Raw genomic sequence first — 7,768 nt, forward strand, 5'->3', positions numbered from 1 at the left:
ACACGCATATATATATATATATATATATATATATATACATACACACACACATACACACATACATATGCTTTTATATAAGTTCCATCTATATATATGAGGTTCAAACTTATGCTACATATTTAGTTTTAATCGTTATCCCCTTCTCAAAAGTCTTTGGTGCTATTTTTCCGTTTCGTTATGTTCTCTATTGTATCGCATCATAATATTTGTTCATCTTGTGGGAACTGAAGGGCAGTGCTGAATTAATTATATTTTCCACCGTATTCATATTAATAGTATTCCTTACGTTCTCATTTCTATGTCTTTTTTTTTTTTTACTTCGTTTCTGTTCATTCTAAAAACTACATCGGCTTTATGTCTTAATATAACTAATCTATCATTTTTTTCCGAAAACATTATCTAAGATATATATATATATAAAAGCATTTAAAAGTTCAAACTGCAGTAATAATTTAATGATTTTCCACAGAACATTTTATATACTCCATCATCAAACACGTGGTTTGGGATAAACCACCTGATATCTGATGTGTTGGACATACGCACACAATCGTTTTCACACCAGGCAAATAGCTTAGTGGTATTTCGCCCTTCTAGTCGTTCTGAGTTCTAATTCCAGTGAGGATGGCTTTGCCTAAACAATTTTCGCCACCCATAAAATATGCATTCCTTGAGCACACACACACACACACACACACACACACACACACACACATATATATATATAAGTATATATTCGTATATGTTGAAAAATACACGAAAATACATATGGTGTGCACGTCCCAATGTAAATACATTAAAATAACCTGTGAGTGATGGATGAGTTGCTGTCTTTTTTCCGTAACGTGAGGTCCGTAATGAGAAGTTTATTTCATAATGACTTTGATGCTACAACAGTGAAAGAGAGCCATAGATCCAGAAAATCAATGACAAAATGCGTTTCGCAATAAGTGACTATATATTACAGCAAGGTTTTCATGGTTGCAATGCTTTCGTAACAAAGGTATACCTGAATAGTCGTAAATTGACTCGCCCTCTGTTATGCGTTATTCAGTAATTGCTGGTTCCGTGCTTTGATACTGAATCATATATTTTTCCAGAGACATGTTACAACACTATTTTATAGCAGTTGTCTATACTACAGTACAGCCTTTCGGACTTTCAAAATAATAGACTTGTATAAGACTTTATACACGTTCATATTCGTTTGATGCCTACATATATTCATGATTTTTTTTTTTACTTATATATTCATTAATTCCTTTGTTCAGATATTATATCTAGGATATGAGCAAAAGGTAGAATGTTCGGAATATAGTGGTGAAGAAAGCGAAGAACAAGTGGATGAGGAGGCAGACAAGGGAATATAGAGAAAAGAGATGGTGGAAGAGGCGGATAACAAGGAGAGTAAAATCAAAATCTCATCTGAAGATCAAATAGGGAGATTAGTAACGGGTGGGTTGTGACGGAGTTGGTGAGGACATTAGTAACGAATGTGTGGGTGGATCTTGTAGGAGATAATGGGGTAGATTAGTAATGGGTGAGTTGTAGCAGAGACAGAAGGGGAATTAGTGATGTTGGGTCTGGTATCGTGTTGTAGATTTATTTTCTTATTTGTTCTTAAATTCTCCTATAATATACAACACTGATTATACGCTAGTTTTAATTAAATTCATTGCACGCATGACGAAGCATTGCTTGGCGATGATGTTGCGAGAACCGCAGCGCCACCTACGACATAAACACACACGCTCAGTGATATAACAAAGATAACTGCAGTAAAAACAACAATTTTAACAAAGCCGATGGGCAATATATATATCAGAGATGCAAAATTAATTATTATTACTATCATTATGATTACAGCTATTATCATTGTTGTTGTTGCTCTTATTATTGACTTTATTGTCCTTAGTTTGAGAAATACATCAAGTGTTTCCCATGTTGAAATAAGAATTATACGGAATTATACGTACACGTTTTTGAAGATATGCATAATGTGTGCACACATGTATATATGTAGGGAGAGAGAGAGAGAGAGAGAGAGAGAGAGAGAGAGAGAGAGAGAGAGAGAGAGAGAGAGAGAGAGAGAGAGAGAGAGAGAGAGAGTGGGAGAAAGAGAGAGAGAGAGATACATACAATGAGACAGAGATGAATATATGTGTGTATGTGAGTTAGAGAATGAGAGAGAGAGAATATGTTGAAAATAGATTAATTTACCATTCCTTTTGCATTCAACAGATAAGATGGTGTATTTTCTTAGAGGTTTAGTTCTTTCCTGTATAACATTATCCTCTTTACATTGACTTTATATTGCTGTGGAGATCATTAATTACTACGCTATTAATATTTGTGCTATAGAAAATGATGTCAGGCATATTATTTCTTATTTCTTGGTCCCAACTGCTCACATTTCGAGTTCCTTTTCCCGCCGAAATTCATTTTGACTTTCATCCGTCCCAGGTCGAATAAATAAAGTACGTTTTGAGTAGTAGTATCGATGGCATCGACTGAACCTCTCCCAACAAACGTGGAAAATATCCTTCCATCTTTGAATCAATTAGTCAAATAACTGTTATGTGAATGTTTTCATTGTTGACGTTGCATAGATAATGCAACATATGTATGACGTTTGTTTTGACCAAACAAGAAGGAGCGAAAAGGTTGCCGGAGTAGTTATGTTTAATAAAAAATAATTTATTTCCTTAAGGTTTAACGTTATCTCCTTCGAAATTGTCACCTTACGCAGCAATACACCGGTACCAGCTTTCCTGCCACTTTTGGAATTCAGCCTAGATGTCGTTTTCCGTAAGCGATTTGCTCTAGATCTTGAAAACGGTGTTAAAACGGTGATTTCTGAGCTGCCTTTACATCTCGGAGAAGAGACGGAATGGTGGGTCATCAGCTGCATGGTGGCGGGGAACTTAACAGATTTCGATGTGATGTTCTTTCTGCTCAATAGTCAGCAGGCGGGGAACAAACTTGGCAGAGACACGCCACATGTTTAATTCAGACATTAGTGTTTCCTGCACGGACCCATACAACAGGGAAACAACATAAGCAAAGTCGTTGATTGTCGTCCGACATGCACAAGCTGATGAATGTTCTCCACATTTCCGGGTCTGACGCTCGTGGTAGGTCTTCCAGATCGCTTATCGGCTTCCAGGGACATTCTTTGGCTTTTGAAGTGCCGGTGCCAGTTGAAGCGTTGCATACGACCCATTGCCTCCTCGCTGTAGGCTTGCCGAAACATGCTCAGAGTCATTGTAACAGATGTCCCAAAATTTTCATGTTGGCTCTTTGTTCCAACTTCATGTCCATTGATAAAATCGCAGACTACAGCAAACATGATCACAAAAGCACAAATTACACAACTCGCGTACTAAATGTCACAGCAATGTCACTCGGCAAACTGCTTCATGAACGTTACTGTTATAGCCTACTGTGCACGCAACTGTGTGCTACCAACTACTGGCAGGCTACAGAACTAGCCAGGGAAATGTTTGATACCACCTCCTAAATGTAGTACATCCGTCCATTCCTCGCTTGAATTTTTATTCGCCGCGATAAGTCGTGAGCTGGAAGAATCCTTAGCACAGTCGACAAAATTCTCATTGGCATTTACTATGGCTTTATGTTCTGAGTTCAAATTTCGCCGAAGTTGACTTTGCTTTTAATCCTTTCAGGATCGATAGATTCAGTACCAGTTGTGCATTGGGGTCGATGTTGTCGACAAGCATCCACCCACAGAATTTCTTGCTTTGTGCCTATTATAGAATTTCAGTTTGTGTGAACCACATACTGCTACAAGAACATTGTTCCTCTCTTTACATTCTGTTTCCCAGTATTTGCTTTGCAGGAGTGTTGGATTCCAGAATCTATTTTCATTTACTATATATAAATATATGTCTGTGTGTATAGGTATATGTATACACACACACACACACACACACACACACACACACATATATATATATATATATGTAAAGCTATTCCAATTCTCATATATTATATATATGCTACATTAACCATTCTTTATCCAAATATCCGAGAACATGGTATACGCACAAATGCTTTTCAGCAATCATTCCATAAAATCTTAATGTATTTTCTTCTCTGTTTTTGCTGTCAGCCGTAATTGCTCGATTAACTAAAAGCTGTTCTTTACAATTCTACACCCTTTTGCAGGAACCATTCTGTTCCTCTGATAATATATAGTTTTCGCGCTAAGCAACCAACGTCTTACAAATTAGAAATATATGGTGCTGTAGTTGGTTGGCAAACAACGTACAGACTTGTAAATTTCCGTGTCTCCAGTGTTTTTCATTTTAAAATAAATACTGCTTTTTTTTTTAACCCTTTGCCAGTCGCTGGTGTAATGGTCCCCGTAATTGCATGCCTAACAGCATGTTACGGTTTGAATCTTGGTTGGTTCATCGGCCTTCTTTATAGGCATTGCTGTGCAACCACATGGAAGCGGTCCCCAACATTTCACTCTTATTCGTGTATGTACCAGTGATTTGCCTCTAAGTACACCTACATAGGTACCCTAATATTCATTAAAAATTTTGGGAGTAAGGCCGTAATTTCTGGGGAAGGGAATAATCGAATTACATCGACCCCAAAATGCTCAGCATTTTGCCAGGAGTGCTAATAAACCTGCTTACTCGTACTGCAGTATTAAAATATAAAGAAAAGACTATTAAATACCAGGATATTTAAGTTTATGTCTCAGCAGGCATCTTGCCAAGCCCTGTTCAAACTATTTAAAGGTGTAGGCGAATCTGTTCGGTTAGGAAGTTTGTTTCTCAATCTCCTTCATTCAAGTTCAGTGGTATATATTAGCAGCTGTCTTCTACTGTAGCCCTGATCATTAGTAGGTGTTTGTATATATACCATAGATATTCATAAATATACACGTGTATATATACCACAGACAAATATATATATCACAGATATGCATGCATATACACGCATCTTTATGTCTCACCTGTTGACGATGAGCATTCGTGTGTGTATAGCCTCCCAACTTAGCGTTTCGGTAATAAGAAAACCGATAGAATTTGTACTCGTCTTAATGTAAGTACAAGGGTCAACTTGATCAACAAAGTTTCTGCCCCAGCATAGTTAGAGCTGAATATGCGATTGAAAGTGTAAAAGAATAAAAGGGCATACTGTAGCGGACGATCAGTTGCAGGGTGCTAGACAAAACAGCTAAATAAGCAACAGTACCACCTCATATAGGGAAGGATACATTTCGATAACAACGTGTGAAGAAACTATGAATGAAATATCACGGCTGAAACCTTTTTTCTTAGAACTGCCAATCCCGATTCTAGCTTCGGATAAACATCTACATTTCGTGTACGGCTGTATTCATATATTTTTTATTCAATGCCTTCACGTATTGATCAACTACTACGCCTACACATGTGATCTCTGCTGCTGGTGTTTTCTATTTTAGCGTAAACTGGGCATTTAAACATGAGATGATCAATAGTGCTTTTTTCTCTGTATTGTCCGGCATGAACAGTAGCCTAATGTTTACTTCTCTTTCTGCATTTTGACTTCTCAATTGCCAGGCATTGAGATTGTGAAGCTAAAATTCAGAGCTTTCATTCCTTTCTTTTAGTTCAAAGCTTATAAGCCATTCTTGGTTTTCATTCTGGATCACATCTATGTCAATTCTCTTTTTTGATACTCACCTTCAATGGGCTTTACTTGCGCGTGTTCTTGGCGGATTTCTTTGGCTTCTCTCTTTTGATTTTATATAAAAAAAGAAATCCTTATTTTGTATTATTCAGTATTTATACCGAATATTCTTATAGTCTTACATTCTATTTTCTCTTGCACAATACATTTAGATTCTACTATTCTCAGTGTGCATAGATTTCGTTTTGTATCTTTTCGCTTATATGGAAAGAAAATAACGTTTTTTTTCCATGTTCCCTTATGCTAATCAATCTTTATTTCTCTTTTAAGCATTTTATGTTCTCTTCTAAGCATTTTTATTGATACACAGCAGTTATTTTATAATAGATTTCCATTTGTAACAGACCCATTTCCAACTGTGTTCGTGTTGGAACTATCCTATTTACATTATTTTTGAAATGTTCAGCTTACAATATAGCAGGTCGTTTCTTCTATTACTATTTCAGCTCTTATCTTCTTTTAATTTTCTATTTATTATTTCCAGGTTTTTATTTCTGGCTGCGCTTGCTACTGTGTTTATACTTATTGCCTTATTTTAGGCATTTAGTGGAGTTTTAGTTTCTGTTTGAATATTTGTCTAAATCTTATTACCAATATTATATTCATCTTAAATTTTCTATTTTATATGTCTGTGCAGCTCCATCTGATCAGTTTCATAAATGCTATTTATATGAATGTTCTACTTCGATTTATCCATTTTTAGTGTATGAATCTAACAATATACTGTTATTATTCTTTTTTCCCTTATGGGGATTAGGTATAGCTGACTAATCCTTTACTCATTTGACATGTGTCCTGAATTCATTACATTTTATCAACATTTATGCACAAAAGTTTATGTACAAAAATATGCAACAAATGAATACAAGCATTTATTCATTATACTATATATATATATATATATATATCTGTGTGTGTGTGTGTGTGCACATACACACACACGCATACAAACACACACACATATATGTATCTATGTATGAATGTATATTTGTATGTGTGTATGTATGTATATATATATATGTGTGTGTGTATAGTGTGTGTGTGTGTGTTTGTGTATATAATATACTATAACAAATGTAAGTCTGTATGCATGTATATCCATACCTATAATACATTTAATGAAGGTGTTTATTTTCTATGTTTAGTGGGGCCTTCATAGTGAGTGAGAAAAGCCTCATCTCCGCATCTGCAAAGTATGTTGGAACGCAGCGTTTATGTAGATAAGTTCTGCTTTACATAATGGAAAGGAGAGCATTTACATAGAAGTCATACCATGTATTTACATATAATAACAAATCCTTTGAACAAAATTATATATATTTCAATCGAAAATATATACGTATTTTTTTTAATAGAAGCATTATTTTAGCAACATTAAACAATACTCATACACATTTTGTTCAGTTTAGGCACAAATCATAAAAAAAAAAGAGAAGCATTAAAAATATTAATTTGTACTTCTGATTCTGTTCGAGTTTATTTAATACAAAGCGCATTAAATATTGAATCTATTACTTTTTTTTACATAGCATTATTTGTTCCATAAAACATGTAAATTACATTTCATACTTTCATATAAAATATGGGAGATATTTTGAAACTAGGTTTCAATCGCGAGATATTTGACTAAGATTGAGAAACCAGTTGAGAAGGAATAACGTCTGATGTTTATAAATTAAATATTGTATACTCTTTATAGACATTTAACGCTTCAGCAAACATGGTTTTGCTACCATCATTAAATAAAACCTGAATATCAACTACATTCTGCTACATATGTACCAAAGTGAATAAAATATATTTATTAAAACGTCTCCGGACGTCTTCCATATTTATATTGCATTTATAATTGTGTAATAATTTGCAGAATGAAACCACACTAGTCTACTGCTTTCTGAGGGAGCATGCATAACTGACTGATATACCAATAGCCTTATATATGCTATAAATATAAACACATACATATATACATATATATATATATATATATATATATATATATACACACACACACACACACACACACACTCGCATATATATATATATACATATATAT

Source organism: Octopus bimaculoides, chromosome 19, assembly GCF_001194135.2.
Source record: "Octopus bimaculoides isolate UCB-OBI-ISO-001 chromosome 19, ASM119413v2, whole genome shotgun sequence".
In the NCBI taxonomy this organism is placed as follows: Eukaryota; Metazoa; Mollusca; class Cephalopoda; order Octopoda; family Octopodidae; genus Octopus; species Octopus bimaculoides.